Source organism: Petaurus breviceps, unplaced genomic scaffold (genome assembly GCF_028583685.1).
Source record: "Petaurus breviceps papuanus isolate PSGF00001 unplaced genomic scaffold, PetGlider_PUasm1.0 90650, whole genome shotgun sequence".
Classification (NCBI taxonomy): domain Eukaryota; kingdom Metazoa; phylum Chordata; class Mammalia; order Diprotodontia; family Petauridae; genus Petaurus; species Petaurus breviceps.
Window position 1 is genome coordinate 6,024,305 of NW_027187299.1, and position 20,725 is coordinate 6,045,029.

At 40.5% G+C, this 20,725-nt stretch overlaps 2 long non-coding RNA genes across 6 annotated transcripts in view; one reads left to right on the forward strand and one right to left on the reverse strand.

The window, feature by feature from the left end:
• LOC138143638 (uncharacterized) overlaps positions 1 to 20,725 on the forward strand; it is a 185,613-nt gene that overhangs the window by 91,730 nt on the left and 73,158 nt on the right. The window lies entirely within an intron of this gene.
• LOC138143640 (uncharacterized) overlaps positions 9,934 to 20,725 on the reverse strand; it is a 288,388-nt gene continuing 277,596 nt past the window's right edge. The window contains exons 4-5 of the long non-coding RNA XR_011163763.1: positions 11,982 to 12,036; positions 9,934 to 10,175 (exon numbers count right to left, since the gene is read on the reverse strand). This is a non-coding gene — a long non-coding RNA (uncharacterized lncRNA). The remainder of the gene's footprint in view (positions 10,176 to 11,981; positions 12,037 to 20,725) is intronic.

Sequence of the window (20,725 nt, forward strand, 5' to 3'; positions counted from 1 at the left end):
GACCACTTGTTAGGGATGTTTGAAGGGGAATTCTAGGTCAAATGTAGGTTGGATTAGGTAGTCTCTGAGGTCCCTTCCAAGGTAAAAACTCTGATTCTTTTGTCTGCCATCAAGCAACACCCCTATTCTATTGTCTATAGTCTGTCAACAATGAATATATGTGACCAACTAGTCAACAAGCCTTTATTAAGCACTTATTATATACCAGTCACTGTTCTAAGCTCGAGGAATACACAGAAAGACAAAGCCAAAAAACAAAATGCGATCTCTGCTCTCAAGTAGCTCACAGTCCAATGGGAGAGATAAGATAATACATTACTATGCACACACAAGATATATTTGGTATGAATGGAAGGTGATCTCAGAGGGAAGGCACCATCAGGGGCAGCAAGGAGGGGCTTTTTAGTGGTGTTAAAGATATCCTGTAGATGGCTAGATTTGAATGGAGTCTTGGAGGGAGGCTAGGAGGAAGGGGTGAGGAGTAAGGGAATTCCAGGCATAGAGGAGGAAAGTGTAAGAAGACGTGGAAGTGAGGCAGCTAGGTGGCAGAGTGATTAGAATACTGGCCCTGAAGTCAGGAGGACCTGAGTTCAAATCTGACCTCAGACACTTGACACTTAACTAGCTATGTGACCTTGGGCAAGTCACTTAACCCCAATTGCCTGGCCTTTCCCCTGCAAAAAAAAAAGACGTGACAGCTAAGAAGTCAAGTTATGAAGGGCTTTAAATACCAAACAGTATTATATATTTGATACACTGTGCTATGTACATATTGAACTCTCCCATTGTCACCTTTTGTTTGTGTATTTATCACCTCATTAGCCCAAGCTCCTCTCTTGCGCTATGAAAAAGGAAAGTTACTATTCTCTTTTTCAATTATGATTAGCTTGGAAATTATAGAAGGGAACTTAAAGATTACTTAATCATAAGATCTCAAAATTTAGAGCTTGAAAGGTACCTTTGGCAATAATTTAGTCCAACCCCCTAATTTTCTACTTGAGGTCTAGAGAGGTAAAAGTACTTTTCCAAGGTCCCACAGTTAGCTGGTGGTAGCCCAGGCTAGAATCAGGATGTCTCCACCAGGAGACATGTCTAGTATGCTTTCAAAGATAGTTATTTTCCTAAAACAAATACATTTGAACCTCCAGGCTAAATGACTGACTGTACCATGCCTTCACTTCTAATGAGTCTATTTCTGAATACCCAGGAACACTATCTTGCATTACATAATGATATAGAATAAGATTGTAAAACTCAATAATAAAACCAAGATATAAATATTAATAGCTAGCATTTTGTGCTTTAAAGTTGGCAAAACACTTAGCATCTATTATCTCATTTGATCCTTACATTATCTCTATGAGATGAGTACTATTATTAGCTTCTTTTTACAGATGAGGTAACTAAGACTGAATCCCACATCCCATATCCTCAGTCATTCCAGAAAAAGAACTTTGCTCCCTCCATCTTTTTCCTCTGTCCCTTTCAGCTCTACTTTGTATCTGCTGCCCTGCCTGGCTTCAACTCTACAGCACAAGATGCACCTTGTAGGATAAGCTTATCACTTCTAAACTCACCACCATGTTCTTAACTCCTCTGATCTGAGGGCTAGAAGGTGGGGCACCCAAACTCCTCCCAATGCCTTTCTTTATAGGGGACAGAAATTGGTCTTTCATATCACTCTACCTTGCATCTGATGCCCTGCCTAGTTTCAGCTCCAAAGAATACTCTAGGCCCATAATCCCTGGTGACCTGCCCCATCCCCTTTTCTTGCCTCCTTTTGTGTATTGTTTCTCCCTATAAGTTCATTGACATTAGGGACTGTGTTTTTTTTTAATTAATTATAGCCTCAGGGCTTAGCACAGTGCCTAACACATTGTAGGTGCTTAATAAATGTTTCTTAGATTGGAATTAGGATTCCTGCTGAGTTTTTGTCCCCTGTCATTCCCCTTGGGGAATTAGCTTGGGGTCTCTCACCTTTTCACTTCCAGATCCTTCTCTCTTTTAGTGAAGCTGGGTATAAAAAGGAGTAAAAATGATTTTGGGGAATGGGGAGAGGTCTGGGATTGAAGCCATCTCAGGAATTCTGGGGCTAAAAAAATGAAGATATTTGAATTCCATCTATTTAAACAAGGTACAGTGGAAAAGAACATTGGTTTGTAGTCAAAGATTCAGGATTCAAACTCTACTGCTGACACTATTTCTCTGGGTCCCACTTTCCTCAACTTTAAATGAGGGGGTTTGACTAGATGTCTTTCTGTTATCTATTCTATGGGGAAGATATTCTACAACCCCCCTTCTTCTGATTTCTGTTAATTCTGTGCTTTTGCCTTTGGCTCCACAGAAAAGTCCAGTCACAGTCCCATTTGGCACAGCTGGATATGGAGAGAGAGAGGCTGCTGTGCAGCTGGCTGCCCTGTGGGGGCCCTGACTGGGGGTTAGGAGGGACCCAATACTAGTAGTGGTGCTCACCACTGTTTATCTAACTTCCCAAGTACAAAGCATCCTTTCTGACTGCAATGAATGAGAACCATCTAATGGGCTACAGTTTCTCCTTTATAAATAAACAAGGCATGAATAAACATGGAGTGAGAGGTTCAGAGCCCAGGGATGACAATTGCATCAGTGGTTTCCAGGAATGCCTCTGGATTTTTATTGGGTGTCATGGGTGGGAGGCGTCAAGATGATTAAAGAGACTGGGATTAACTTCAAGGAATTGATAATTAGTGGGTAATTCTGGTAGGATATTGAACATGTTGGGAATGGGGAAATCCGATGGAAGTTAAGGCTAGTGGTTCAGAGTTTGGGGTATTATAGAGACAGGGACCATATTTTCCAAACCAAAAATCAGGATACACAGTTTGACAAAGGACAGTCCTCATTAACAGTCTGCTTCCTTTTAGTGAAATCAGAGCAGGAAAAGCAAGGAAGGAAGCTTTGAAAATAATATGTAGTATTTATACCTAGGTTTTCTTGAAATGGAAAATTATTGTTTTATATTAAACCTTCTCTTATGGTTTGTTGTATATACGGCAATTCTTTTTTATTTTCTTATTTTGTATTTAAGTTAAAAATTTGCAAAAAAAAATTAAATACATATTAAGAAAAAGGCAAAGTACAAGTTAAAAAAAAGTAATCAGAATGGTCCCAGAAAATTCTGGAGTGTGGAGGCTATTATAAGTTTGAAGAACACATATTTTCCTTCCTTTTTCCTTCTCTCCCTCCTTGAGTGATTCATATGCTTGAGAGCCTGGAGCACCCCACAAGAGAATGGAAATCGGAGACGATTGGCAGGGGAGGCAGGGGGAATCATAGAGTCACAGAACCAGAGAATATTAGAGTTGGAAGAAACCTTAGTGATCTAGTCCAATCCTGTTATATGACAGGCGAAGAAACCAAGGGGAAAAGAGTGGGAATGGAGCCAAGATTTTAAGTTTCAATTTGACAGAAGATGAGAAACTGATGAAGTGTCAAGGTGGAGATGGTGTTGCAGATGGAATCAAGGTCAGGAAGAGAATAAATAGTACTAGTACGCATCAATCCCTTTTATCTGGGATCTCAAAGCAACCTATAGAAGTATAGAATACAAAATTTGGAAAGAAATACCCTGATGTAATGACCAGAAACTGAGCCCCCATGTGAAGCAAAGCCCAAGACCACTCAGGTAGCTAATAGCAGAACTTGGACTACTTTATCAATTAAGGTGTATCTCTTGAAGACTTCTGAAAGAGTGATAGGTGAGAAATAGCAGTAATAATTTCGATGTCTCTATGCAGAATTTTGCCATACTACCCCTCTCTAGCACATTGGCACAGAGCTTCAAATACAGACTTAGAAGATAGAGATTTAGAAGAAACCTGAGCATTGACTCAGGAGTCAGTGATTTTGAATTCAAATCCTGCCTTTAATACTTATTCCTGTGTGGCAACTGACTCGTCTTCCTCCAACCTCAGTTTCCTCAGCTATAGGCATGATTGATAAGGGAAATATAAAACTTTAAAGCAGCTTGAGATTAACAAAGTATTTTATGTACATTGTCTTATTCTATCTTCACTTTAATCCTATGAGGTAAAGGCTATTATTATTCCCATTTTGTGGATCTGGAAATGGAGGTTCAGAAAGATGAAAGTCTTTTCTCAACTCTAGAATGATGGGGTTGACCTAGCTGACCTTAGAGCTCTCCTCCAGTCCCACAACTAAGATCCTTAGAGAACATCTGGTACAGGTGTTTAAACCTGAGATACATGGATAGATTTCAGTGTGTCTGTGAACTTGGTTGGGGAAAAAACTCTAACTGAAATTTAATGATGTTTCCTTTAATTACTTAAAATATTATTCTGAGTAGGGTTCCATCACACACACACACACACACACACACACACACACACACTTAGGGAACCCTAATCTAGGACACTCTCATTTTGCAGGTGAGGAAACTGAGTCTTAGAGGTTGAACAATTTGTTTCATATCACAGTGGTAGTGTGTGCCAGGCTTTCTTACTCCTAATAAACTCTTCTTTTTTATTGCAATAATCTTGTTTACCTTTGAGTGTATGGGGTATGGGGATGAGGTACAGAGGCTTATCTTGAGGACCTCCAAGCCTGTAAGAGATATTTGAGTAGTGGCTATCTATAGATAGATAGATAGGTAGATAGGTAGGTAGATAGATAGATAGATAGATAGATAGATAGATAGATAGATAGATAGATAGATAGATAGATAGATAAAGATTTTAACCAGTGGAAAATTATTAGCACATCTTGACTTTTCCTAGGGTCATCAAGCAAGAGGCTACTACCCCAGCCTCTTGGGACAAGGGCATGGGCTATAAGCCTGAGTCACATTTCCTTCTTCTCCCTAAACTGTGGAATTATATAGTCCTTCCTTGACTCCTTGTGCCATTTACCGGTACGTGTAATAAGGTATTTGATTTGTCATTTGTGGGGAATCCAAGTGCATTGTAGCCTGAGTGCTATCAAAATGGGAAGGTTAGAGATGGTTGCCCAGAATGGGCACCAAGCCCAGACAGGGGAAGCAGAATTTGTAGTGACAGTGGAGCCAGCTGGATGATTTGACCAGCTGCTTGGGCAGTTTGGGGGTTTCCATATTGGCTTTTTCCTCCACAGGGCTATCTTTGTTGGATAAGGCTATGTTCCCCAATGGAGCTTTTTCTCACTCTGACAGGCAGTCTGTTTTCGTTTAAGGTGCATGAGATCATTATCTCACATCATGGTCACAGGAGAGAGTTTTTCCAAGGCTCCTGAAGTGATAAAACACTGCTTCTCTGCTGAAGTTCTTACTAGTGGAACTGGTTAAAGTTAAGCAACTATTATTAGTTTGGTCATCTTTGCAAAGTACATTTCTGGTGGCATAAAACTAATATAAAGCTCCAGAAATTTATACCAGGTTGAAAGTGAACAAAGAGGGAAAAAAATCAAAGTATTCTAAATCCTTGCAACTCAAAATAAGACTCTTCCCCCGACCAAAAAAATGCATAAATGAATATGATGGATTTAAAATTGCCACTGCACCAGATTCATGTTAATTCAAGTTCATTCAAAATAATAGCAGCTCACAGCAATGGTGATGGAGATCTTGACCCAAGGAAGCTAGAATAATGTAAAAACAATCTTTTTTAAAAATATATTTTATTTATTTTATTTTTAATTTATGAAATCAACATTTCCATAACTATAATTTTTAAAAAGACGATTACCCATGAAACTGTCTATGGAATGTGTATGAGTATGAACTTATGTCGGGAGAAATAATTCATGAATTTGGACAGGTTCATTGTCTGCAGTGTGGAACGTTAGTCCCTTTCTCTTCCCTCTCCTCCCCTCCCCCTTTTAGACTCCCAGCAGTCAAACAGAACAAACAGCAGAAGTCGCTGAAAGATGAAGGACTGAGAAATGTTTGTTGCACGTGCTCCCTGAGACATTCCCAGTGTTTTTACTACCTGTTTGGCATTAAGCATTTACACACGGGTTAGCAGTTTGTAACATTTCGTAAACATCCGTCTTGCTTTCCAGCAGGCCTAGTAATGGCTCAAAAGCAGCTGGGGAAGAGCTTGTGGTGACAGAGCTTTTAACTAATCGACAGTGTCTGACCAAACCGGGATCATAACATAATAGCTTTAGAGCTAGAAGGGGCCTTGGAGGTCAGCTAGTGTAACCTTCTCATTTCACAGATGAGAAAAGACTTACATTTCAGAGTCTCAGTTTCCTGATCTGTAAAATAACAGTAATGACAATAGCGTTTATCTCATAAGGTTGTTGTGAAAATCAAATAAGACAAAATACAACCTATCCTGAAAGTCTCAGTGCAGTTTTAAGCTTTAATATATCTTCAGATAGATAGATAGATAGGTCTTTCAAACTAACCAAAAATGTTAATTATTCAAAATTTTAAAATGTTGACACATTTCTAATTAAAAGTTCAACATAATTCCTGATCTTGTGCTATGGGGATCACTTCTAGTCAGTTCTCCGGTTTTGTAAAAATTCTCATTAGTGGCTACTCAGTGACTGAAAGGATTCCATTTGTCATCCTGGCTTTAAGATCATTCATCCAACAAAATTTTGTTCTTTACACAACCATATTGATGTGATTCTCACCAGAAAAAAATTTCATGGAAATAGATCAGATGTTGGAGGTTGCCAGGTGAGATTACCAATCCACAGGTTTGAGGAATCTTTGTCCATTGCTTGCTGTTTGTCCTTTGTTCTCCACAAGAACCATGACATCAGGAAGGTGATACCATGACATGCAGATGAATTGAATTTTAAGTGAGGGAGGACTATGCAAAGTCACCAGCCTCATTTTCTCCTCCAGAGTCACCTGGGTCTAGTGGCCAGATATAGAACAGGACAACTGGAGATGACCCTGGATACAGTGGGGGGACCTTGGCCTTTTCAAGCTAAGGTGTGTAACAGGTCTCAGTTTGACTGAGGCAATACCCATTCAGTGATTAAGGCTTAAAAATAATAATAAAAAAAAAGAAGCAAAGAATGATCTCTTTGAAAAAAATATAGGGGAAGACTCTCAGGGTTTCTGGTCAAAACAGAAACAATGTTTGCACATGTAATGCATAATGATAGGGTGCCCTTATTGTTAAAATTAAAAGATTTATCATTCAAGACACACAAAACTAAATAAGTATGAAAGAAATTTAAATAATTAAGTTTTCAAATTATATTTTGTTAAATTTGTAGCATTTATACTTCTAAAGTTATTAAAGCCTAAAACTAACTAAGGCTTTTATAGGAAAGATTTCAAAAAGGGGTAAAGTTTAGGAATGGGCTGTTGATCTTACCACCTACAAAACATAAGAGTTACTGCTGGTTACACACCTGTATCTTGCGTTCTGAGATATCTATGGTAAAGGAGTTTTGTCCCTGACTGGTTGGCAGAAAATGTGCTGTACTGATGACCTGCAAAGGACAAGGAATACTAAAGAGAAATAAAGGGCAAGGCTATGGCCCTGAGATTAAGGGCCAAGAAAGAGAAATCCCTAATCCCTTGGATAATGGAAAATGACTGGTGGTCAGGTCAAACAATAATCAATACACATTTATTAAGTACTATATGCTAGGCACTGTGCTAACCAATGGGGATACAGAAAAGGCAAAAGATAGTCCTTCCCTCCAGACACTTACATCTCATGGTACCAGATACCAATGCCAAGTTATCCTCTGTAGACTCGTTGGGAGTAGGGATTATTTCAGTCATTGTACTTCTGTCTCCAGTGTCTGGCACATAATAGGTGCTTAATAAATTCTTCTTAATTGATTATTTTAGAGTGGAGGTGGGGTGCTCTAATCTGTCTCATTCTGTACTGTCAACGTTTACTGGCTTCACCAGAGGACTAATTGGCACTTCTCTACTATTTATATTTAGCCGCTTATTCTCAATTCCCATGAATAACCAGAGAAAATCTGGCAGTGGTGACTGCTCCACCATGCTGTTTCTCTTGGGCTGGTGCCACAGTTTGATGCTGATATCATTTTTCCCCGAAGGAAAAAAGGAAAAGATAGCAGTGGCTCAGGCAAGGCACGTAGCTATTCAGCTCCTAGCCCAGGCCAAGTAAACCAATTCAGCTAAAATCAGAAGCAATCCAAACTTTTGACCTCAGCAACATGCTAGCAGAAACCCTGCAAATCTCATTAGAAAGGGGTAGTACAGAGTCAGAGCAAGATGAAGGGTGGCATTTGTTTGCTGATATGAAAGTACGCAGAAGTCTCACTATAACAATGTCCTCAGGGTTCTTCCATTGGATCAGTCTTTGGGGAAACCAGCATCTAATGAGGTCCTTTTATTACAACAATAATTAAAGCCCCTTGGGTAGGGTTGAAGATCGAATTGCTTGATGCTAAATTCCACTCACTGGTGAGCAGTGTTTATATGAAATATACAGGAGGCTATGAAAATTCCAGGGCAGGGGACTTGAATGATGGAAAGGACCTTTACTCCTAACACCATCTTTCCCTACTCTTTCTATCCACACTAACTAGAAAAGATGCATGGGCTTAGTTTCTCCCCTCCATTTTAAACTGTAACAACATTGAACTGAGCATTTTACCCAACTTTGTTGGAGGATGAATGTCCAGCCCAGGTAGGGTTCTGTTGCAATAGAAGAAAGGGTTTTCTATCCTTTTGGAGAGAGAAGGTGGGGGTATGGAGGAGGTAGGCCAGGACCTTCCTAGTTAGAACAAGTGGAAGACCCTGAGGTATGGGGGAGGCTGGGGAAGAAACTTGCCCTCCTTAGCCATCAATCCCCCGAGGAAAAGCCCCTTGTCACCCTAATATAGTTATATATTTACACTGAAGCAAACACACTACACTGCTCACTTTAAATAATAATCATAAAATTAAAATCTAGTGTCTATATACTACTGTAACTACTACTATGACTACTACTATGACTACTATGACTACGACTATGACTACTACTACTACTACTACTACTACTACTACTAGCTAACATTTATGTTACCCCTATTATGTGCCAGGCACTGTGCTAAGCACATTAAAATAGTCTCATTTGATCCTCACAATGGCTCTGGGGGGTAGGTGCTATTTTGTTTGTTTGTTTTGTAAGGGGAAGGCTGGGCAATTGGGGTTAAGTGACTTGCCCAAAGTCACACAGCTAGTAAGTATGTCAAGTGTCTGAAGCCGGATTTGAACTCAGGTCCTCCTGACTCCAGGGCCAGTGCTCTATTCACTGCGCCACCTAGCCACCCTGGTAGGTGCTGTTATTTATCCCTATTTCACAGATGAGGAAACTGTGGCAGATAGACTTTCCCCAGATCACACAGCTAGTAAGTATCTGAGGCTGGATTTGAACTCAGGTTTTCCTAACTCCAAGTCCAGCACTCTATTATCCCACTTAACTGTGCTTTAAGGATGACATGCATATGTTTCCTCATTCAATCCTCACAATAACCCTATGAAGTGCTCCTATTACTGTCCCCATTTTATATATGAAGAAACAGACTGAAGGCAGTTAAGTGATTTGCCCAAAGTCACATACCTAGTAAATATCTGAGGCAGGATTTGAACTTGGTCTTGGTGATTCCAAGTCTAACATTCTCTCCACTGTGTAAACCCTGGCTGCCCCAAAGAACCTGGGAAAGGGTGAAGGGTGTGCTTGGGGAGGAGGTGTGACAAGAGGGTGTAGCCATGGGCAACTTGAAGGTCATTCCCATCACCAGCTTCAGATCTTCGAGGCCCCTGAAAGAAATAAGTCAATTATAAGGCTGATTTCTTCCACCCCACCCTTTAATTCTTTTTTTCCCCTCTAAAAAAAAACATTTATTTAATTTATTTTTACCATTCATTTTTTAGAAAAATTTGAGTTCCAAGTTCTCTTCCTTCCATTAGCTCACCTCCCACCCCATATTGAGAAAGCAAGCAATATGATATCGATTATACACACTGTCAACTCTTTTATTAGGGGTTTTGTCAAGTAATTCCAAAGACAAAGTTCTTTGTCTAATGTTCCAGGAAATCAGCCAGTTTTTGTTTTACTGTGTCTCCTCCCTCCTATGCTCTCTACGTGTCTTCTTCCCTTCAGGGTGTTCTGCTGGAGGGATGGCCATTGAAACAGCTTGAACAGATGACCTTTCCATCTCTGCAAAGGAAGGCTAATGGATTGAGCTCCCTTCCCAGCTTTCTGTGAAAAAGGAACACAAGAATCCGTGTTCAGCAAGGTCCTGGGAGTATGTGGGGGGAATTTTCAACTGTGTACTGTTAAGTTAGAAAAAGTTGGCTTAGTAATGACCATAACTGACATTTATATGGCACTTAAAAGTTTACAAAGTACTCTAAGTATATCATCTCCTTTGATCACGATCACCCTGGGGGCAAGTACTGTAGGTACTGTTTTCACCCCCATTTTATAGATGAGGAAGAGAAGTGATTGTCCATTATCTCAAGATTTGGACCTGGGTCTTCCTGACTCCAAGTTCAAGGCTCTGCTGTCTCTTGTCAGAGCCTCCAATAGTCTCCTTTACTCTGCCTCTAGCCCTCTCTCTCCACACTCAGAGCCATAAAACTTGGGGGGTAAAGGTCCTGAAAAAAGGTTTTCTCAAATCACAATTTACCTACTGGGGGTGGGGAACATGAGGCCTTGAGGCCACAAGCAGTGTTCTAGGTCCTCAAGTGAAGCCCTTTGACTGAATCCAAACTTCACAAACAAAAGGATGTGACTCTGAGGCTGGAGGTTCCCCACCCCTCTAGGCCAATCCTTCCTTGGGCTACAAGTATTTTCTCTCATATATATACACATATTACACACACACACACATACACGCATATTTATAGATATAGCTTATATGTGGTAGATAACTATATATGTATATATGTGTGTGCATATTTTACATATATAAATTTCCATCATGTATAAATATGGTTCTATTTTATATATATATATACACATACACACATAAATTTATCTCCCCCATTAGAATGGAAGGTCATCTTGAGAAAGGATTGTTTCATTCTTTGAACTTGGGTGAGTGTATACAAATATATTTATATAAAGTTAATAAACACAAATATATACAAGAGGTCAAATAAAAGAACTTTTGAGAACAAGGACAGCGGTGGTTGAAAGGTCAGGAAAGGCTTCCTGAAGAAGATGATGCTTAATCTGTATCTTAAAGAAAGGCACAGGGAATAAAGTAATAAAGGATGTAAGACAAGTAACAAAGTAAAAAATCAGGCAGCAGTCCTTATCCCTTTTTTGGAGGCAGTGGATTATGAATGTGGATTTTTGCATACTGTTCTGTACATATGAGGTTCAAATCCAGCCTCAGATACTTACTAGCTGTGTGATTGGGGGAAGTCCATCTGCCAGTTTCCTCATCTGTGAAATAGGAATAAATAATAATGTCTACCTCCCAGGTTTTACTGAACTACCTTTTTTTTTTCTTTTAGAAAATCTTTGTCCCATGTGCAATAGGGGACTGGCCATAGAAGGGTCTGGTCATTAGACTATGTGTAGATTCAGGTGTTCCATGAGTCGTTCTCTGCTTCCTGCCACTCTTTCCTGATGACTTGCAAGAGAGCAAGAGATTGTCCCCTCAGATCTTTTGCAGGCACATTCATTTCCTGCTCAGACTCTACTTGGTCTTTGGTCCTTCTGGTTCCTCAGCCAGTCAGAATCTTCATTACAACATAGTCTTCAGGCCCCTAAGTTACTCATGACTAGAATTTGGTTCCCCCATGTTCTAGATGTTGGATTGGCAGCTCTCAGGGAATATCTGCCCATGCTTTGTATATAACCCAGTAGTAAGAGAGAATCTAAACATGCTTTAAAGGCTGGGCTCTTGTTGGCAGGTTTCCCCAAACACAAAGAATAGTTCAAAGAGTAGAGGAAGAAAAGAGATATTAGAAGTAAAAGAGACAATTTTTTAAAAAATCAATAAAAATAAGATTGAAGTAGCAAGTGCCCACCCTACCCCATTTCCCAAACTACCTTCTCCCAAGCTGCCAGGTACAGGAGGTTGTAAGTCCACTTGCCTCCATGTTTCCTGTTGTTTTTCAGAAGGAATGAGAAATGGGAGTTATTGCTTTGCCCATTAAATGAATGCCAGTACCTGAAAGTTGCTATGTCCTGGGATTGTAATGCTAAAACTTTGCAGGGGGACATTTTGCTTCTTTCCAGGACCTGACACAGGAAAATTTCTCCTGCATTGCTTTGTCCAGGAGTGCTGGTGACATTTGAACCAGTTCCCCATTTTCCTTTCCCTCTGTATGAATTTCTTTCTCCCCATTCTTTTTTTTTAGTTAGATGGTACACGAATAGAGTAATAAACCTAAATTGGGAAGACCTGAGTTCAAATCTAGCCTTAGATACTTACTAGTTGTATGGTCTAGCCTTAGATACTTACTAATTATGTGGTCTAGCCTTAGATGCTTACTAGTTGTGTGACCTTGAGCAAGTTTTCATGGTCACTGTTTGCCTCAGTTTCCTCAACTGTAAAATGAGATAATGATAACACCTATCTCATAGGGTTGTTATAAAGATCAAATGAGATAATATTTGTAAACTGCTTAGCACAGTGCTTGGAACATCATAGGGAGCAATATAAATGCTTACTCCCTTTCCCTTCCCTTCTTCTTCTTCCTACAAAAGGAATTCCTCTTTCCAAACTGGGTGGAAAGTGCTCACTTACACACAGGTGCCTGGGAGACAGAGTTCCCAAAGAGAGCATGGGGTAGATAGATGTCCTGCCCACAATAAAAATAAAAAGTCTGAAAGTGGCACAAAGACTTGATGAAAACCTTGTATGCTGTCTTTTGCTGTTCTCTGATTGTTTATTGTGCTTGTCTCCATGGGAGAATACAAGCCCTTACACAGCAGGAGTGCTGTGTTATCATTCTTGAGTATCTATGGCAGTATCCAGGTATCCAGTAAATGCTTACTGACTGGTTAGTCTCTCTTCCCCACTACAGCATCTCATAAAAAATTTTACTGATACATTAACAATCTGTGAGTCCACCAAGGTGAGCGAAGGCTACTTGACTATGGCCCCATAGTTAGTACCTTCCTTCTGCTGACTATCTCCAGTTTATCCTCTATATAACTTGTTTCTACATAGTTGTTTGCATGTTGTTTCCCCTGTTAGACTGTGAGCTTCTTGAGATTATTTTTTATCTAGGGACTATTTTTTTGTCCTTCTTTGTAACACCAATACTTAGCATAGAACCTGGCACATAGCTGTTGTTGTTGTTTAGTCATTTTTTCCATCATATCTGACTCTTCATGACCCCATCTGGGGTTTTCTTGGCAAAGATACTGGAGTGGTTTGCCTTTTCCTTCTTCATTTTACAGATGAGGAAACTGAGGCAAACAGGGTTAAGTGACTTGCCCAGGGTCACACAGCTAAATATCTGAGTAAATGTCTGAGGCCGAATTTGAGCTCTGGTCTTCCTGACTCCAAGTCTGGTGCACTACCTACTGTGCCACCTAGCAGCCCACAGTAGGCACTTAATATGCTTACGAATGACCAGTGAGTGCCAAAGGTAAGATTTGAAACCAGATCTTCTGGATTGCAGTTCCATCTCTGTCTACTTCATAATACTGCCTCTGTAAATAAAGACTTGTTGATAAATATTAATTAGCAAATATCAAGTAAACTACTAATAAATACCTTCCTGCTTCCATGCATTCAATTGTATCTTCAAGGCTTAAAGAGTTAATGAAGCTTCCAAAACCATACAGCTGACTAACCAGAAGAATCAAGCCCAGTGAATGGTAACTGATAAAGCCATAAGCCTGGCAAAGCTGCCCAAGTCACCAAAATTTTCCACTGCTGAATGATTCTCTGCATGTCTACAGGAGAGGCTTAAAATAATCCTTCTATTCCACAGAAAGTCATAACTCTTTGCCCCTAGAAATGTCTAAATAAACACTGGCACAGGGGCCTAATGAGTCTTGGATATGGTGGAGATGAGAAAGGAAAAGACTTAATGGGAGGGGAAAGGTTGATAACAGAATGAGTGGAAAATAATCTCTGGAGTGGTGCTGGAAGGATAACCCATAGGACATTAATAATAGCAGATAGCACAGATGGTCTCGAGCTTGGACACAGGAAGACCTGGATGATGGGGGGAAAGAGGGGAGAGTGAACTTTCACAAAAGTAATTCTGGGTCTTCAGGTGCATCTGCATCATAGGATTCTGCATACCTGATGGTCAGCAAATTGTACAGGGATTGTACAGCTAACACCTGGGGCTCACTCTCATAGCTCAAGGAAGACAGGACAAGAGGGAAAGCAGATCTTCATTTGGGGTCTGGGGTAAAGATGAGGGAGGCCACTGTGTATGACATATCGACTGACCTTTTTGCTCTCTGAACTCATCATTTCTCTTGCCTCCAAGTTTTTGTACAAATTGTAACCCTTGAATGGACTGATCCCTCTCTTCTTGGACTTGTAGTGAGTCCATTAATCATCAAGTATTTATTAAGTACCTACTATGTGCCAGGCTCCCTCCTGGATCCCTGCCTTGTGACAAAATGGCTTGTATAGCCCAATGAAACTATGAGCTATGCTGTGCGGGATGGACAGGTCATAGTGGAGAGTTCTGATAAAAAGTGACCCCCTGGAGAAGGAAATGGCTAACTATTTCAGTATCTTTGCCAAGAAAATCCCATGAATATTAGAGCCTGGTACATTATGGTCAATGGAGTCATAAAGAGTCAGACACAATGGAATGACTGAACAAAAACAACAGAGGTGTCAGGGAATGTGATAAGTGTGGGGTATATAAAGACAAGCAAAAAAACCCCAAAAAAACCAAAACAAAGCAATTCCTGCCTCTGAGAAGCTTACATTCTAGAGGGAAGTTATAGGTAAATAATTAAGTACATACGATATAATACACATATGCGTATACATGCATATAGTTGATGGAAGGAAACCTGAGAGAAAGAGAGTCATTAGCAGTTGGAAGGACCGAGCTTTCTTGGTGCCTTTCTAAGGTGGGATTTGAAATGAGTCTCAAAGGAAACCAGAGACACTAAGATAAGAGAAGTTGAGAAGGCAGAATATTCTAGATATGGGAAATAGCCAGTGCAATGGTACAGGAGATGTAGTGTCCTTTGAGGATGTAGTGTCCTGTGAGGAGCAGAAGCAGGGGGTTGCAAACCTGGATGGCTTGGAGGATGGTGGTGCCCTTGAAAGTATCTAGGGAAGCTGGGAAGAAGGAAGTTTTTAGGGGAAAGATAATGACTTCTGTTTTGGATATGTTGAGTTTGAGATGCCTATGGGATATCCAATTCAAAATGACCAAAAGGCTGTTTGTGATTTAGGACTGGAGGTCAGGAAAGAAAATATACAAATCTGGAAATTATCTGATGATAACTGACCCCATGGGATCTGATTAAAAGATCAAGTGAGATAATATAGAGAGGAAAAACAGATACCTCCAGTGAGTGGGCGTGACATGGAATAAAAAGAATTAATTGAGTAGATAGGAAAAGAACTAGGAGAGAATGGTGTCATAAAAACTTAGGGAAGAAAGAATATTCAGGAGAAGGAGTTAAAAAATATCAAAGACCATAGGTCAAGAAAGATGAGAAAAGACCATTAGGTTTGTCAATTAGGAGATCATTGGTGACCTTGGAGAGAGCAGTTTCAATTAAATGATGAGATTAGAAGCAAGAGGGTTTAGAAGAGAATTGAGCCCACTTGGTGAAGGATTGTGAAGGATCACAAGGAAAATCTTGTCCTTGATCTCCCTTGACATCAGTGACTGGAAGAGGACCTCATGAACTTGGAGGGCTTTCCAAGGACAGGTAAAAAGGGTCAGTAAGAAAGCAAACCCCTTCCTCTCCTCCTTAAGTTGGGATAGAAAGTTAAACAGGGTATTTGAGATGGAAAAGTAGAAGGAGATATCAATATAGAATCACAACTGAAATATTTGTGTAATTAAAATGGAAAAAACCATTAGAAATACTGATTTTGTCTTGTCGCTATCTTGCTCAAGAACCTACTATGGTTCCCATTTGTCTTTTGCAGAGTTCAACCTCTTCTGCATAACTTTCAAGGTCCTTTATAACCTAAGCTCTACTTATCTATTCAACTTTATTTTCCATGCTCCATTATGTGCATCTTCCACTCTAGTCAGGCCAGTTGCTTAATGTCCTCTATGTATGACATACTTATTCAGGCTTCCTTACCCTTGCTGTCCTGAGCCATCACATGCCCTTGACGTCATGCATCCTTCTTTCATCCTGATTAAGTTCAAGACATAGTTCAAGTCATATCTGCTGCATGAACCAATTTCTGACTTCTCCAACTGACCTTGATTTCTCCCTTCTCTGAATAATTTTAGACTAACCAGTATGAAGCAGTGTAAAGGATACTGAATCTAGGGTTAGAAGGCCTGGGATCAAATCTTGACTCTGCTGCTGAGGACTTGTATGACCATGTGCAAGCCTTTTAATTTCTCTGGTCTTCAATTTCCTCTTCTTTAAATTAGTGAGGGTTTCCAGATCTAAATAGACGATCCTCTGAACTAAGCACTTGTAGTCACCCCAGAATATGTTAAGTGCTTCCATATGCCCAGCACTATATTAAGCATTGGGAATGCAAATAGAAACAAAAAGAGAGACAGTCCCTGCCCTCCAGAAGCTTGCATTCTAATGGGAGAAGACAATATATAAAAAGGGTTAAAAGGGGGGTTGGAAGAATATGGTAGCAAAGTCTGGAGAATGAAGGATGGCTGGCCTAAGCCTTTTCTTAAAATGATGGAATTACTTTTACGTGGAATTTAGTACTTAACTAATAACTGACATATATACCAGTTAGTTAGGTGGTAGAGTGGAGAACACTAGGCCTCGAGTTAGGAAGATCTGAGTTCAAATCCTCTCCAGACACTTACTAGCTATGTGACCCTGGTCAAGTCATTTAACTCTGCTTGCCTCAGTTTCCTCATCTATAAAACGAGCTGGAGAAGGAAATGGTGGACCACTCCAGCATCTTTGCCAAGAAAATCCCAAATGGGGTTGTAAAAAGTCAAACATGACAGAAAATGACTGAACAAAAACAACAAAACTTATGTGGTGCCTGAAGGTTTACAAAGCATTAAAGCCAAATGATGCCATTTGGGTCCTCTTCTGAGAACGAAGAGTAACAACCAACCAATCAGCAAGCATCGTCACACAACCACCCTGTGAGGCAGGCAGCATCGGTATGGCTATCCTCATTGTGTAGATGAGAAAACAGGCCCAAAGAGGGTGTATCTTACCCACCATCTCATCAAAACTTGTAGGCATCAGTGACAGAATTCAAACTCAGTCAATAAGTTTATTTAAGAGCTTTATTATTTGTTAAGCCTTATTATTTATTAATTTATTAAGAGTTCACTATGTTCCAGGCACTGTATTAGTTGCTAAAGATACAAATAAAAAGAAGGGTGGCTAGGTGGCACAGTGAATAAAGCACTGGCCCTCAAATCAGGAGAACTTGAGTTCAAATCTAGCCTCAGACACTTGACACTTAACTAGTTGTGTGACCTTGGGCAAGTCACTTAACCCCAATTACCTTGCCTTCTCCTCTCCAAAAAAGAAAAAAGACAAAAACCAACCAACCAAACAAACAAAAAAACAAAACAAATACAAGTAAAAAGAAAGACATTCCCTCCTCAAGGAGTTTACATTCTAACTGAGGGACACAATACATGATAGGTGACTTGAAAGTAGGGAGGGAGAGGGAAACATAATGGCGAAGTCTGGAGAGTCAGAAGCACTGCTGGGAGGGGGAACTCACAAACAGGAGAAGGGGGCAGGGATGGAGCGATGCTCCAGAGTGAGGCCAGATGGCTGCTCTGGACGCTTCCCCCAAATAGAGACTCCTCAGTGGAAGAAGTGGCCTGAAGGAGAAGAATGAGCAGATAGTTAAGGCAGAGGTTGCTGACTCTAAGTTCAGTTTTCTTTCTACCGTGTTGTCATTGTTTGGTTGTGTCTGACCCTGTAACCTCATGGACTTGTCCGTTGGGTTTTCCTGGCAAAGATACTGTAGTGGTTTGACATTCCCTTCTCCAATGTGTCCCCATTTTTTACAGATGAGGAATCAAGGCAAATAGGGGTTAAGTGACTTGCCCAGGGTCATACAGCTAGTAAGTATCTGAGGCTAGATTTGAACTCAGATCTTCCTGACTCCAGGACCAGTGCTCTATCCACTGCACTACCTAGCTGCCCTTCTTTCTACCATACAATGATGCTATCTTTTATAGTATGTAATTTTAATACGTATCGGTCATGTTTCTTGAACAAGATAATAAACTCCTTGAGAAAAGGAATTGTACTTATTTGGTATCTGTTATAATACCTAGCATAATGTTGACTTCTAGTAAATAACAAGTTGATCTCAGTCTGTTGATTGACAAAACATAGGGATCTGAGATGAAGCATGGCCTACCGCAGGGATGCGGAACCCGAAGCCTAGAGGGTCATATATGGCCTCGAGGATGCAGGTTCCCCACCCCTGGCCTAATGCTTAGGGCTCTAGATTTGGAAGAAGCAAAAGGTGGGATTTGAGCTATGCGCTGAAGGATATGAGGGATGCCAGGAGATAGGGATGAGGAAGGAGAGCATTCCAAGCATGGGACACAATCAGTGAAAATACACAGAACTGAGAAATTGAGTGTCTCGTTCCAGGAACAGCAAGGAGGCCAGTATTACTGAAAAATCCTCAAACAGTGCCTTAAGTACACAATAAATTCTCAATAAATACTAGTTGATGCCATATAGTCCAGGCCTCTATAAGCAATGAACATCCCTTTGTGGCTGTTGACCTGGCCTTCTGTATCCAGAATCCATTTGCATCAATCAGGTTTCTCATGATGTTGCTCTGGGGTCTGATTTCTTACTGCCTTGGCAGAAAATTATAATTGCCAGGACCTTCTTCCTAAGGTAGGAGAGGCAGAGCAGCCTGAGAAATCCTGGACAGGAAAATACATATTTTTACAAACCAGAGCAGGGCCCTCTCATTATTCCACCTTCCCAGAGTGAACACAATCATGTTTTATTCATGGAAAATATAGATTTTTATTGTTCTTCCTCTTCTCTCTAACAGCAGAGATTCCGCCCTGATCTGGCATGGCAATCTAGTTCATCTGTCCCTCAGGAGGGCTTTCTCCCCCTCCCCTCCCCCCCATTGCTTCACTCCATTTCTGCCAGCTGCTCATTGCATTGTCTGGGATGGAGAGCCCCACTGCTGGGAGAGAGGCGACTCCCTTGGCTAGGGGAACGGGGCTTTTGTTTCTTATTATCCAAAGGAGCTAGTATGGGTAGAAGGATGGTGAAATAAAAAGGGAGGAAATGACATTTAGAATGCACATGGATTACCCATTTGTTTAGTCCCAAGGAACCACATCTTCTCTCTGTGTATGTAATTTATTGACTCCAGGGTCTGTGGCGGTCGCTGAGTGGTACACATGTTGCTTTAAAGGAGTAAGGCACGTGTGTGAAGGACAAAAGCAGAAGGGAGTGTCTTGGGTCTAATTCTTCCTGGGTCAGTCTTCTCCTCCAGAGGCATAACTCCTATTGTCTCCCTGGGCTAGTTCAAAGTGAGGAAGAGAATTGGTTTTGAGACCCCTTTAAGGGGGAGTAAAAGTAAAAATTAACATCTGCCTCCCTCCCTCCCCCCCATTCCAGTCCTCCCCACCAAAATACCTGTCAACACATTTTTACCTCCTTCCTCTGCTCTGGGTAATTGCCTCAATTCTCTGCTTTTTAGTTGCTCTGAGATGTCTGAAGGAAGTTCTATGGCTACTACTACTACTACTACTACTATTATTATTATTATTGGGGCATTTGGGGAAGAAAATGAGCCTTTGAACTCAAGGGCAGATTTACTTTCCAATTTAACTAATGGAAAAACTGATCAAAAAAGTTTAAAAAATAAAAAAAGTTACCAGGGTCCAGGGCTCCCTTCTTTCTAGGTCAGACCACTCCTTGCTCTACTCTCTTAATGTTTAGATCACAAACCCTGGGACGTTCACCTGAGAATTGATAATGAAAGGAAAATAAAATATATGTATAGTCCTGTCACAAAACATATACAGGAGATATGCAATAATAACCTTCCACTTAATGCAGAACCTAACTATGTAGCAATCCCACCTCTCCAGAATATAGTCAAGAACAAGTAAGGTCTCTGAGCAGCCAAATTCATGTTACAAAGTCCATATACTAAAATATTTATAGCAGCTTTTTTCATGGTAGCTAAGAATTTGAAATTGAGGGAAGGTCTATCAATTGGGGAATGACTGAACAAGTTACAGTATCTGATTGTGATGGAATATTACTGTGCTATAAGAAATGAGAAGCAGATTGATTGCAGAAAAACCTGGAAAGACTTACATGAACTGATACAAAGTACAGTGAGAGGAATCAGGAGAATTTTGTATACAGTAACAGCAATGCTATATGATGAAGAACTGTGAATGGCTTAGCAATTCTTAGCAATACAATGATCCAAGACAATGCCAAAGGACTCGTGATGAAAAATGCTATCTACCTCCAGAGATAAAACTGATATTGTCTGAGTACAGACAATTTCTTTCTTCTCTCTCTCTCTCTTTCTCCCTCTCTCTCCCTTCCTTCCTTCCTTCCTTCCTCCCTCCCTCCCTCCCTCCCTCCTTCCCTTCCTTCCTTCCTTCTTTCCTTCCTTCCTTCCTTCCTTTCTTCCTTCCTTCCTTCCTTCCTTC